Source organism: Pongo pygmaeus, chromosome 4, assembly GCF_028885625.2.
Source record: "Pongo pygmaeus isolate AG05252 chromosome 4, NHGRI_mPonPyg2-v2.0_pri, whole genome shotgun sequence".
NCBI classification, from domain to species: Eukaryota; Metazoa; Chordata; class Mammalia; order Primates; family Hominidae; genus Pongo; species Pongo pygmaeus.
This window is the reverse complement of record NC_072377.2, coordinates 82,050,787-82,066,098: the sequence shown is the minus strand read 5'-3', so window position 1 is coordinate 82,066,098 and position 15,312 is coordinate 82,050,787. Positions and strand designations below refer to the sequence as shown.

The 15,312-nt window shown below is 38.5% G+C and overlaps 1 protein-coding gene across 1 annotated transcript in view; it reads right to left on the bottom strand.

The window, feature by feature from the left end:
* SCAMP1 (secretory carrier membrane protein 1) overlaps window positions 1-15,312 on the bottom strand; it is a 115,706-nt gene that overhangs the window by 98,770 nt on the left and 1,624 nt on the right. The window lies entirely within an intron of this gene.

The following is a 15,312-nucleotide window of genomic DNA, read 5'->3' as shown; positions in this document are numbered from 1 at the left end:
TTTTTTGTTTCATTTTATATTGCCAGCAGCACTTTTAAGCAATTGCTATGAGAAATTATTTCTCACATTATCCTTACCCTTATTGAAGCAATTCCATGAAACAATTTTAGTCCAAGTCCTGTCATTCCTGAGTAAACTTAGAAAAATTAACTTCTATGTCCGAATTTCCCTACCTATAAAATGAGAAAAGTGAAGTATAACAACACATATGCCTTCTGCCTCAGATTCTGCATTTAGGGGAACTGAGGTAAGATAGTTCAGGCCTCATCTTCTCAGGAAGTTCTGTTTCTGCAATATGAAGAACATGCTATTCTTGTTTTATTAGCATCAAAGCATTTATCACACATTATATCTCCCAACTAAAGTGTGGATTATTTGACATCAGAAACTTCTCTTTATCTTGTATCCCAAGTGACTATCACAGCATCTGATTTTTGGGAGTTTCATATACGTTACTAAATAACCTACTCTTACTCCATCTTCAATGATAACAATTTCTTGGAGACAATTGAGTTTGGTCCACTTTAATCTCCAATGCAGTCACAGTAATTATATAAAATTTTAAATAACTATAAAGACCTATTAAACTGGCAAGCTCTCCATTTTAAATATAATGGTTGATAAAGACTGAGAATATGTTTTGTTTGTTTTTCAAATTACACCATTAGGTCCAATCAAAGTCACTAACCAAAATAACAGAAATTAGATGGTCCACTGGCAAAGAATTAGATACCAAATGCTATCAGATACCACAGAGGTAAAGGCAGTCCTGCTAGTCCAAATTTCACACGCTATTTTGTAGTACCATATCTGAGCTATAGGAACTACATGAAAACATGTTTTGACTGAACTATAGTCAAAAAAAGATAATATGCCTAAAGATAGAGCAGTGGCAAGAAACCAAATTACATCTTAAAGCAGTCAGTAGGGCAAAGAACTGAATATTTAGAGACTATAAACATGTCTTACATGGATAGTAAATCCTTAAGAAAGATTTAAAAAATAGAGGTGTAATTTTATCCCCATGTGGCAACTTTCCTACATAGCAACTTTCCTACAGCTAGGGATGCTTGTTTTAGGTTGAGTTAGTCAGTCTCTGTGGTTTTATATCGGATGTAGCAAGCCTAAGGTAAGTAGCATATTGCAAAAATGCAAATTAATGTATTCCCAAAGCTTGAAAGTAGTAATACACGCTTTTTCTATTTAATATAAACATTTTTAATGGCAATGTTTATAGCTGAATCTCAGGGGAACTTCACCACCACTTAGAGCTGAGTTCATAAGAAAAAGTTTTATAAACTATACATACTGCAAGCAAACATTTCTGTGTTCTTAGCCTGGTGTCAGGGAGATAAGTAGAAGGAGTAAGTGAAATTTGCAGAGGTTTGTATTCCACTAGCAGAGGGGAGAAGGTAAGAAGGTGGGCTCTGGAACCACACTGCTTAAGGTTTGCTTCTCTGCCTCCTAGCTACGTGACCATAGGCAAATTAATTTTTCTAACTTCAGTATTTAGTTATTGTTGTTGTTATGTTTCTTATATTAATAGTTCCAGAAGTTTTCCTTTTGAATCAGAAAAAAGATGGGAATCTTTTTAAATAACAGATAAAGAAAATAAATAACAATGCAAGATTATCTTTTGTTGCAACACGTAATTATTATTTATTTTACCCCAAGTTGCCTGTATTTTCTAAAGCATGCTCTAATTTTTTATTAACTTTCACACTTTTTGGTATTAACATAAATAGAAACAAAAACAAGACATGCAAATTACTAGTTGCCTTACCAAGCTCAGGGATTTTAGAAGCTATTATATATCACGACTTGAAGTGAGGATAACAGTAAGAACTCCTTTTATTGTTATGACAAATCACCTTGTGATGTAGATTTCATACAAATGTTGGAGAGTTATGCACTTGCTTGGAGATTTTTGAAAAAGACATCTAATTTTTTTTATATATCTGAGCTATTAGTTTTTAAGGTTATGATTACTTTTCAATGTCATGGGAGGCTAGCAGGGGATGAATCCCTGATATCACAAATGAACCTTCCCCCTCTTTGGGTACATTACTGTAGAGAATGCTTGGGTTTGGTGCTACATACTACAATTCTAAGCACTGGCCTGGGAAGCTTAACCACCATTTCGAATTTGTTTATAAGAAAAGGTGCCAAATGGTGGTAAAATTACACCTAGTTTACCAACTCCTGGCCATGACTGGCCAATACTCCTGATGCTCTTTTCCCATTACCTACCACTTTCACTTGACAGTGCTCTCCATATATCCCAAATTATCATATGAGAATTCTAACCACCATTAGAGGATTTCCATGGATTAAATGGCTGCCATTATCATGTATACAACACGGCCACAGCTTATTTCTCTTGAAAAAAGTGGGAACTTACAGTATTTGCTATGTACAGAATGCTTCTACAATATGCATTGTTTTCACTGTGTTTGAGAAGCAAACATCTTTAATAGCTATATATACTAAATTATTTGCATTCAAATGTTTTGTGTTTTCTTCTACTATCAATCATGTTATAATTATCAATGTATAACTATCACAAATCCCTCCTTCCTAATTTGATTTCAGCAATACTCAAAATGCATAAAACGCTTTACACTATACATATATCCTTTGCTTTAAGAGTTTAAGGGGTTCCAGTGTTTCTGCTTAAATGCAAAAATGTATTATTTAATTCAACTGTATTCTGTAAAATAAATGGAAGTATTTCTTTTAAGGAAGCGTTTATTTTTTTAAAAAAGGAAATGTATCAAGTTGGTAATATTGACAATGTGTCATAATTACATTCTAAAACCAAGTGTAAAACCTGCTATTAAATTTGTTTTTAAGCATTAAAGTATGCAAGACTTAGAAGCAGTTGCAAAAGTAGCTCTGGCAATTTTAGAAGCCGGACAAGTTAATATATACTCAGAAAACCTGGTGACTACCAGGTATTTTGCAAGGCATTTTTGCATGAAATATGAGGGCTTTTTCAGATAAAATATTTCATCTCCTTTGCAAGAACACAGATTAAGAATACTGAGATTTTTGACAAGTGTGCCAAGATCATTCAATGGGGAATGAACAATCTTTTCAACAAATGGTGCTGGAACAACCATTATAACCACATGCAAAACAATAAAGTTGACCTTACATCATACCAAATACAAAAATTAACTCAAAATGAATCATAGACCTAAATTCAAGAGCTAAAACTATAAAACTCTTTGAAGAAAACATAGGGATAAACCTTCTTTACCTCAGATTTGGCAAAGGATTCTTAGATGTGACACTAAAACACCAACAACAAAAAACAGGTAATTTGGACTTAACAAAATTAAAAGCTTTTGTGCTTCAAAAGATGTTATCAAGAAAGTAAAAAGACAACCCAGAAAATGGGAAAAAAAAGTCACAAATCACATACCTGATAAAGGTATGTATCCAGGATATATAAAAACTCTTATAACTCAATAATAAAAAAGACAACCCAATCTAAGAATAGCCAAAGGATCTGAACAGACATCAAAGAAAATATGCAAATGCCAATAAGTAAATGAGAAGATTCTCAACATCATTAGTTATCAGCAGACTGCAAATCAAAACCACAAGACACCCCTTCACCCCCACTAGGATGACTAGAATAAAAAACAGGTAATAGCAAGTGTTAACGAAGATGTAGAGAAATCTACATACTCATACACTGCTAGCAGGAATATAAAATGGTACAGTCACTTTGGAAAAGGGTCTGGAAGCTCCTCTATGATTAAACAGAGTTACCATATGACTAGGCAATTCCACTTATAGGTATATATCCCCAAAAGAATTTAAAACAGGTGATCAAACAAAACACTTGTACAGGAATGTTTACAGACACATTATCTGTAATAGCCAAAAAATAGAAACAACTTAGGTGTCCAGCAACGGATAAAGTAACATTACTAATTCTGAAAAGCACCCAAAGCCAAATGCCAAGGAGAAGGGGATTACTGGATTGCTCTCTGGGTATAGATCTGCAAGCCTTCTGCACAGAAAGGAGAACAGGGTTTTCAACACCAGTCTACACATATGAAGTCAAAAGCTGCAGGACATTACAGACTGCCTCAGTAGGAACAAGTCGGACACTTGTTACAAGGTTAAATCTAACCAAACTCCATGTCACCTTTTATATCCCACACCCATTGAAAGTTGGAAAATTCTCCCTTGTGATTTAAAAACATCTTACAATATTTGCAAGTGTATTACTCCACTACACCACCAAAAACTGTAGGTCTAAATACAGGCTTAACTCTATCACAGTTTTGGCAAGAAAATGTTACTTTACACTTACTGTTTAGCAATTCTGGTTGAAACAGACAGACTCACTCAGGTCACCCCAAATGCTGGGAGCAGGAGAATATTTTAAAGATATATACAGAAAGAAGAATGCCAGGTTTCACAGAGATTGAAATTCTTCATGACATGGCACATACCTTCTAGTTAAAAAACAGCTCTAATGAGGGACAAGAATTCTTGAAAATGGCCTTCAAAAGCCTAGTGAGATAACTGCTATTCCACTGCTTTGGACAAGTACCTTTGTTAAGATCAGTCAGCTGAGGCCAGGGTGGCAAAAGTCACACCCTAGAGGACATGATCACAAATGTGTAAGCTACCATGAAGGCTGTTCCCTCAGCAGAAGCTGAGGCTCAGAGCATAGCTGGTCTCTGAACATAAAGCATCCTCTCTAGCTGAACTGATCATACTTAATTCCAATATCCAATACAGTCGATATATTAGAACAGAGAAAATGCAGGAATACCTAGTTTCACTGTACTTCACAGATATTGCCTTTTTTAAAAAAATAAATTGAAGGTTTGTGGCAAACCTGCATCAAGCAAGTCTCGCAGCACCATTTTCCCAACAGCATGTGCTCACTTCACATCTCTAGTGTCACACTACGGTAATATTCGCAATATTGCAAACTTTTTCATTATCATTATGTCTGCTATGGTGATCTGTGATCAGTGATACTTGATGTTACTACTGTAATTGTCTTGGGGTGCCACAAACCATGTCCATAACAGTGCAAACTTACTTGATAAACGTTGTGTGTCCTAGCCGGGCACAATGGCTCACGCTTGTAATCCCAGCACTTTGGGAGGCCAAGGCAGGCAGATCACCTGAGGTCAGGAGCTGGAGACCAGCCTGGCCAACATGGTGAAACCCCGTCTCTACTAAAAATACAAAAAGTAACCAGGTGCAGTGGTGCACGCCTATAGTTCCAGCTACTCGGGAGGCTAAGGCAGGAAACTCGCTTGAATCTGCAAGGTGGAGGTTGCAGCGAGCCAAGATCATGTCACTGCACTCCAGCCTTAGACAGAGAGAGACTCTGTCTCAAAAAAAAAAAAATTGTGTGTCCTGACTATTCCACCAACCAGCTGTTCCCATCTCTGTCCCTCTCCTTGGGTCTCCCTATTCCCTGAGACTTTACAATATTGAAATTAGGCTGGTTAACAACCCTACAATGGCCTCGAAGTGTTCGAGTGAAAGGAAGAGTCATGCATCTCTCACTTTAAAATCAAAATGTAGAAATGATTAAGTTCAGTAAGGAAGACAAGTTGAAAGCCAAGATAGGCCAAAGCTAGGCTTCTTTGGGCCAAAGAGTTGTGAATGCAAAAGAAAAGTTCTTGAAGGAAATTAAAAGTGCTACTCCAGTGAACACACAAATGATAAGAAAACAAAATAGCCTTCTTGTAGTATGAAGCAAGGTTGAGCAGTTTGGATAGAAGATTAGCCACAAAATTCCCCTAAACCAAAGCCTAATCCAGACCAAGGCCCTAACTCTCTTCAACTCTATGAAAGCTCAGAGAGGTGAGGAAGCTGCAGAAGAAGAGGTGGAAGCCAGCAGAGGTTGGTTATGAGGTTTAAGGAAAGAAGCTGTCTCCATAACATAGAAGTGCAAGATGCAGTGGCACGATGTCGGCTCATGGCAACCTCCACCTCGCTGGTTCAAGCAATTCTCCTGCACAGTTTCCCAAGTAGCTAGGACTACAAGCACATGCCACGACACCCAGCTAATTTTGTATTTTTAGTAGAGACAGGGTTTCACCACCTTAGCCAGGCTGGTCTCAAACTCCTGACCTCAGGTGAACCACCTGCCTTGACCTCCCAAAGTGCTGGGATTACAGGCGTGAGCCAACACGCCCAGCCTAAAAAACTGATTTTCAAAAGGAGGTGAAACAGTCTTATATTGGAAGAAGATGTCATCTAGGACTTTCTGAGTTAGAGGAAGGACGTCAATGCCTGGCTTCAAAGCTTCCAAGGACAGGCTGACTCTCTTGTTAGGGGAAAATGCAGCTAGTGACTTTAAGTTGAAGCCAACGTTCATGTACCACTCCAAAAACCCTAGGGCCCTTAAGAATTATGTTAAATCTACTTTGCCTGTGCTCTAGAAATGGAACTACAAAGCTTGGATGACAGCACATCCTTTTGCCGCATGGTATACTGAATATTTTAAGCCCACTGTTGAGACCTACTGCTCAGAAAAAAAGATGCCTTTCAAAATATTACTGCTCAATGACAAGGCACCTGGCCACCCAAGAGTACTGATGGAAATGTACAAGGAGATTATCTCCTATTGTTTTCAGGCATGCTAACACAACATCCATTCTGCAACCCACAGATCAAGGAGTCGTTTCAACTTTCAAGTATTAGTATTTAAGAAAGAAATTTCCTAAGGCTATGGCTACCATAGATAGTGATTCCTCTGATGGACCTGTTAAAAGTCAATCAAAAATCTTCTGGAAAGGATTCACTATTCCAGATGTCATTAAGAACATTCATGATTCATGGGAGGAGGTCAAAATGTCAACATTAATAGGAGTTTGAAAGAAGGTGATGCAAACCCTCAGGGATGACTTAGAAGGGTTCAAGATTTCAGTGGTGGAAGTAACTGCAGATGTGGTAGAAACACTGAAAGAACTAGAAGTAGAAGTGGAGTCTGAAGATGTGACTAAATTGCTGCAATCTCATGATTAAAATTAAACAGATAAGGAGTTGCTTCTTATAGATAAGCAAAGAAAGTGTTTTCTTGAGATGAAATCTACTCCTGGTGAAGATGCTTGTGAATATTGTTGAAATGACAGCAAACAATTGACAACAGCACATAAAATTAGTTGATAAAGCAGTGGCAGGGTTTGAGAGGACTGACTTCAACTTTGAAAGAAGTTCTGTTGTGGGTAAAATGCTATCAAACAGCACAGCATGCTACAGATAAATCTTCCATGAAAGGAAGAGCCCACTAATGTGGCAAACTCCATCACTGTCTTATTTTAAGAAACTGCCACAGCTACCCTTCAGCAACCACCACCCTGATCAGTCAGCAACCATCAACAATGAGGAAAGACCCTCTACCAACAAAAAGATTATTAAGTCGCTGAAAGTTCTGATGATCATTAGCATTTTTTAGCATTAAAGTATTGTCAAATTAAGGTATGTACACTTTTTAGACATGTTATTGCACACTTAATACACTACAGTATACTATAAACATAACTTTTACGTGCACTGGGAAACAAAAAATTCACATGACTTGCTTTATTGCAATATTTACTTTATTAAGGTGATCTGGAACCAAACCTGCAATATCTCTGAGGTATGTCTGTATGCAATCACAATGTGGTCCATACAGGTACAAAAATATAACAAAAGTTTCAAAGCAGAAAAAAACTCTAAACAAAAATCACTATTTTAGCATCTCTGTAGGTTATCCAACTTCTGCTTGAATTTCTGCAAGTGCTGGAGAATGCCCTACCAAAAGAGCATTGTCAGGCCGTGGTAGCAGATTTTTAAAGGTCTGTTTGGACAAAATTTACCTTTACCTTCAAGTAAACTTTGCCAGTTAACCTTAGATTCTTTTTCTAAAGCAACAAATAACAAGTTTATTCACTTAACTAAGAACCCTTTAAGTATCTGATGGGAGCTCTCCTATTTCCCTTTAGCCCTCTGTAGACTAAAACCACTGAGTAATTGAAACTTAAACTGTTCTTCCTAGAACTTGGTTCCAGTCCCATGACCATTCTGACTGTCCTCTTTGGGCATATCCTAGTATTTTCAAACCACTCTTTAAATATGCATTTGCAATTGAGAACAATACCCAGCTATTAGACCAGAACAGAATACTATAGGATTATTAATTTTAAGGAACTGATCACTAATTTCACCAAGCCAATATATATTCTTCAGCAACTATATCACACTGGTGGTTCATATTAAGGAAACAACCAGTAAATTATTTGGATCTGCATTTATCACTATTAAATATTAATCGTATTCCAAAAAAAAACTTTTGGTAATATCAGCACAAGAACAGTTTACTTTCAAAATTTTCATAATCACCATCATCTCATATGACTGTAAAGCTACAGGGCCAAAATAAAACTGTGTTCAAATCTTAGTTTTGTCACGTGGCACAGCAGCCTCCTATGGCAGCAGCCTTCCACTGGCCATATGAGATGCTCAACCTAGACAAAAAGTTTTCTAAACATCTGAAGAATATCGACCATGGCAACAGACACTTCACCCTAAATGAAGGTTGTCTCAAAAAGAATGACAAATGTGATTTTTAAGGCATGGTTTGAACTCTGGTAAGATTAAAAAGAAACTGTTGAGAGTTGTGACAGCCTGGACTAAAGAAACAGTTCAAAATTAATAGAAACTTCTGGGCTCCCAATTTTCAATGGGCAAGAAGCAGGCCAAAAACGCTACTCAGCTGCCAACAGGGCTCATTCTTATAGAAAAAAATAAATAAAGGACCTCTCAGAGAGTGGAGCCAAAAGCAGAAGAAAATAACAGGTGAAGGAACCAATACCAGGTAGCAGAACTGGACCCTAATCAAGAAACATTCATTGTCCCCAAGGTAGGGGACCCTAACAACACGTGCCTGGCTAGATTTCAGAACTGCTATGGATCAGCAGGTGCTACACGCCCCCCACTCTTTCCCTATTTGAATGGGAGTGTCTAGTGAAGTTATCCTATGACTACCTCGCCATTTTATACTAGGTGTATCTTCAGTTCATAGGTCTGTCTCCAGTCAAGAAGTGGAGCCTATTGCTTGCCACTCCTTTTAAAATCTAGGCTGAACTTGTGCCTTGTTTTGACCAACAGAATACAGCAGAAGTGGCATATGACTCAAGAAGCCTTGTAGTTTCAGCTCTTGCCCTCTGGGAGCACTGCTGCTACTATGCACAAAGCCCATTTATTACTAGTAGAGAGGCTACATGAAAGACAGCCAATTGCTGTGCCCACTGACATCTCCAGGTAACCAGCAGGCACTTGAGTAAGGATATCTGAAACCATAAACCAGGTGACTGAAGCCATTTTAGTGACTCCAAAAAAGAACATTAAAAAAAAGAAAAAACCTGCCCAGCTAAGTCTAGCGCAAATAACAGAATCGTGAGCAAATAATTGTTATTTTAAGCCATTATATTTTGGGATTGTTACATAGCAACAGATAACTGAGACAGTGGTAAATAAGATAATGGTGCATCTTACAAAGGATGGCATCTTAAGTTGATGAAATATAACAGCAGCTCAATATGTGCTTTTTAAAAATATTAACGTGAGGAAAAATGAGCAGGAATTCATGCAGTTGACATGAACGTAAAATAACACAGGCCCACAAACTACAACCACTATGTTCCAGATTAATGTTAAAAGACAGTTTTCAAAGTGTGACAATCACAAAGGAAATCCTCAGAATACTTTCCTAGTGCTATCCAATCTCCAAACTCAAAATTTTATATCTTTTTGTTTGTTTGTTTTTTTGGGTTTTTTGGGTTTTTTTTTTTTTTTGAGACAGGGTCTCACTCTGTTACCCTCCCACCTCAGCCTCCCAAGTAGCTTAGATTACAGGTGTGCACCACCACCACCCAGCTAACTTTTAAATTTTAGTAGAGATGGGAGTCTCACTATGTTGCCCAGGCTGGTCTCAAACTCTTGGGTTCAAGTAATCCTCCTGCCTTGGCTTCCCAAAGCACTGGGATTACAAGCATGAGCCATCATGCCCAGCCTCAAAATTTTAAACAGATAAGGGAGGAGTGAAATCAACTTGTAAGTATCATTGTCAATGTAAATGTAGTAAGATGGATAACATTCTTGATGTTACAAAATGAAAACTAAGGTCTGAATGTTTGTTTCCTTGAAAATCACATGCTGAAACCTATCACCAACGTGATGGTATCAGAAGGTGAAGACTTTGGGAGGTGACTAGGTCAGCAGGGCTCTGCTCTCAAGAATGGGATTAATATCCCTATTTAAAAAAGGACCCAGAGGCCAAGTGTGGTGGCACACACCTGTAATCCCAGCACTCTGGAGGGCTGAGGCAGGTGGATCACTTGAGGCCAAGAGTTCAAGGCCAGCCTGGCCAACATAGCGAAACTCCGTCTCTACTAAAAATACAAAAATTAGCTGGGCATGGTGGCATGCACCTATAATCCCAGCAACTCAGGAGGCTGAGGCACGAGAATTGCTGCAGGTGGAGGTTGCAGTGAGCCAAAATCGCGCCACTGCACTCCAGCCTAGGCAACAGAGTGAGAGACTCCATCTCAAAAAAAAAAAAAAAAAGGCTGGGCGCAGTAGCTCACACCTGTAATCCCAGCACTTTGGAAGGCCAAGGCGGGCAGATCACGAGGGCAAGAAATCGAGATCATCCTGGTCAACATGGCGAAACCCTGTCTCTACTAAAATACAAAAAATTAGCCTGGCGTGGTGGTGCATGCCTGTAGTCCCAGCTACTCGGGAGGCTGAAGCAGGGGAATCGCTTGAACCCAGGAGACGGAGGTTGCAGTGAACCGAGATGGCACCACTGCACTCCAGCCTGGGCGACAGAGCAAGACTCCGTCTCAAAAAAAAAAGAAAAGGGCTCCAAAGAGCTGCCATCCCCTTCTGCCATGTGAGGACACAAAGAAGATGCCATCAATGAGGAAGAGGCCTTCACCATACACTGAATCTGCTGGGACCTTGATCTTGGACTTCCTAGCCTCCAGAGTTCTGGGCAATAAATTTCTGTTGTTTATAAATTACTCACTGTGAGGTACTATATTTTGTTATAGCAGCCCAAACAGACTAAGACAAATGAATAACACACTTAAATTATGGGTCATTTTCAATTTTCAATTTCAACTCTTACAATGCCACTAGATTACTATAACTTAAAAGACAACATAAGTGAGAATGCTGAATTTTAGGCCATTTCTAAAAAAAATTCAATAGACTAAAATTAATTTTTGAGGCCAAAACAAAATGGACACTATGCTCAATTTTAACATGGAGATATCTTATTAGGGAGGAACTATGTGTTGTGAAAAAGCACCAGAATTCAGACAACCTTGGTCTAGTCTAGCAGGTTGAGGTAGGCAAAGCACTTAATTATTTTTAGCTTTGATTCCTTGACTATGATCAGTCAAACAGCTACTACCAGCACTCCACAAGATCCAAAAGTAACATAAATTTCACTAAATTCATAGCTAAGCATACAGAGATTATTAAAGAGAACCTTTTTTTTTTTTTGAGATGAGTCTCGCACTGTCGCCCAGGCTGGAGTGCAGTGGTGCCATCTCAGCTCACTGCAACCTCCACCTCCCAGGTTCAAGCAATTCTCCTGCCTCAGCCTCCCAAGTAGCTGGGATTACAGGTGCCCGCCACCACGCCCAGCTAATTTTTTGTATTTTTGGTAGAGACGGGGTTTCACCATGTTGGCCAGGCTGGTCTCGAACTCCTGACCTCGTGATTTGCCCGCCTCAGCCTCCCAAAGTGCTGGGATTACAGACGTGAGCCACTGCGCCCGGCCATTACACAGAATTTCTTAAATTACTATTAATACTAAATATTAGTACCTAATTAAAACCACTATACATTAAGCTCTTACTATACGCTAAATGTATGTTCATCTAATCCTATTTACAATCCTATAAAGAATGTACTATTACCCTATTTTACAAAATAGTAAACTGAGTCTTTTTTTTTTTTTTAATACTTCTAGGGTACATGTGCACAACGTACAGGTTTGTTACATATGTATACATGTCCCATGTTGGTGTGCTGCACCCATTAACTCGTCATTTACATTAGGTATATCTCCTGTCCTTCTCCCCTCCCCCCACCCCACGACAGACCCTGGTGTGTGATGTTCCCCACCCTGTATCCAAGTGTTCTCATTGTTCAATTCCCACCTATGAGTGAGAACGCGCGATGAGTAAACTGAGTCTGAAAGAGGTTAAGTAACTTTCCAAGGTCTCACAACCAGTTAGTGACAAAGCCAGGATCAAGCCCAGATCTTTTCAAATTCTTGAGCCAAAATTTTTTAATCCTATCCTCTGCTGCCTCCCCTCAACTCTAACCTCCAAATACAAAACAAGAATTTGGTATCAAAATGCAACCAGGGAGCGCATACAGTGTCACCAGCAATGGACTAGAAATCAGGAGACCTAAGTTCTAATGCCAATTCTATACTACCTACACATGGGCATAAGACAATGAGCAAGTGTGCCTCTGTGGGCTTTGTTTTTTAATCTATGAGATCTGACTGAATATATTTTAAGAATTTGCCCCCCCAGCTGTGAAATCCTAATTCTCTACATATTTTAAAAATTAATTTAAATGTTACTTCCATAATAAACCATCTTATTCAATTATCATGTTAATATGCAAAAGCATAAAGCATGAAGATTTTCTGACCACTTACTAATTTCTCCCTCCTATGAACAAACTGCACTTGTTCCAGCACTTAACCATACACTCTTATGCTGACTTGTAAGAGCCTATATTGCTGACCTCTGCTGGTTATTAAACTCTCCCCTTTTATTCATTTTCCAAGCATATTTGTCTCACTGTTAGACTAATAGCCATAAGGAAAGAGACATTTCTTCAGTATTTGTTGAACGAATAAACTCAACAGAAAACAAAGGACATACAGCAATTCTTCAATAATTACATGTTGACTATACAGAAAATATTTTTCCCTCTATAGCTTTAAAACCCCATTTTAACAGCTCAAGAGTGGATCCTCAGAAACTTCTATATAATTAATCATCTATTTTCTTTTGGATCACTACAGATTTCCAGTTATTCCAAGTTTCTTGATGCGCAATGAAAGCCATTCAAATTTCATAAAACCATTCACTAAGCCTAGCAAAACCACTAGAATACAAAGCAGGGGCTCAACAAAAAAAAAATGAACTGAATCCAGCAAATAGCCTTACAAGAACCAATAAAATCAAGTAAACCACTATGGTTATACTATATAAGGAGAATAGACTCAAACTACTTTCATGATATGGCTCAAACGAAGATGCTTGCAAAAGTATTCCTAACATAAAAGTGAAGGAAAAGAAATGTTAAAAAATGAAAAAGGCAATGGAAAACAAATAGGATTTAATGAAAAAGAAATTAGCATAGTTACCAAATGCGAAATATCATATACTTGAAAATAAGAGCTTTATCTTCAAATACTGCAAATAAAAACAGATTTGAAAAATGGGTCGGGCCCGGTGGTTCACGCCTGTAATCTCAGCACTTTGGAAGGCCAAGGCGGGCAGATCACGAGGTCAGGAGATCGAGACCATCCTGGCTAACACGGTGAAACCCCGTCTCTACTAAAAATACAAAAAATTAGCCGGTGGTGGCAGGCGCCTGTAGTCCCAGCTACTTGGGAGGCTGAGGCAGGAGAATGGCGTGAGTCCAGAAGGCGGAGCTTGCAGTGAGCAGAGATCGTGCCACTGCACTCCAACCTGGGCGACAGAGCGACACTCCCGTCACAAAAAAAAAAAAGAAAGAAAGAAAAACGATCTGCCGGACGCAGTGGCTCACGCCCATAATACCAGCACTTTGGGAGGCCGAGGCAGGTGGATCACGAGGTCAGGAGTTCAAGACCAGACTGGCCAACACAATGAAACCCCGTCTCTACTAAAAATACAAAAAATTAGCCGGGCGTGGTGGCCGGCACCTGTAATCCCAGCTACTAGGGAGGCTGAGGCAGGAGAAGCACTTGAACCCGAGAGGCAGAGGTTGCGGTGAGCCGAGATGATGCCATTGCACTCCAGCCGGGGCAACAGTGCAAGACTCCGTCTCAAAAAAAAGAAAAAGAAAAAAAAGAAAAATGATCATAAAGTAACTCAAATGAGTCCAGAAACATTTCAGATTTAAGTAGAGTATCAGAAATGTTATTTCAAAAATCACTTTTACACAAATATAAGCAAAAGTAAAAAGACAAAATACAGATATAAAAGTACACTTTGAGAGGAGGAGCAAGTGAACATAAACAGAAAAATAAAGGGTCAGATACACTGACAGTGCTATAACAGTCACCAAAAACAGAGAAAGATCATAAGCAGACATATGTGTACAACCAAGTCTACTTGAGACCTCAATGATCTGTCCCTGATGCATTTTACAAACTTGAATAATCACTGTCCTGAGTACATCCACTTATAAAAGAACAAAAAAGATTTATAACGTTATGCCACAATGAATATTTAAAACAACTCCTGGGTTTAGAATTACTACAGCAACTTTATGAATGTCAGAAGAGGAAAAGCGTCATGGCAATATTAAATGTCACAAAAGGACAGTCTGGGCTAAGATGAAGACAATGTTTTGCCCTAACAAGAGAGCCAGTTAATATGAAATGAAACATGAAATGGAATGACCAAGTAGAAAATACACTGCCAAATCGTCAGATGCTGAATAAACAGCGTCAGTGAATTATCTGAATTAGGAAAGGCTAAAAGGTTCTTGATGTTTTATCTTCAAAATATTTTAAAATAACACCCATTTAACAATTTATGAACGGTCTCTTTAGAAAGTCTACCATTTAAGAATTACCTGATTTTCCACAACATGGAAGCAAGTCCAATACTAATTGAAACAAAACTGACAGGAAAAAAAAAAAAAAGTCTTAAAATGCAACCATGTCACTGAAAGGTACAGGCCAGTTGTACTGAATTTTCTTAAGTGACATTAGGGACAATGAAACAGTGACTGAGTTTAATTCTACACTGCTACAAAGTGAGTCGAGTTGTCAATAATAATCAGGGTCATTTCATTAAAATCCTCCTTGGAATTATCAGGCATTTAATAATCAGAGCAGAAATATTTTTCCTCTTCCAGGATTCTTAATGAAAGATAAAACCAGGAGTAAAAAGATGTAAACTCAACAAGCCAGAAGTGACACTTGTGTGACCACAAATTAGAGTTCCTGTTTTATTCTGTGTGACTGCAAATTAAAGTTACTACTGCACACGGCCGGGGGGATTGAGAAACAACTTCAACCAACAG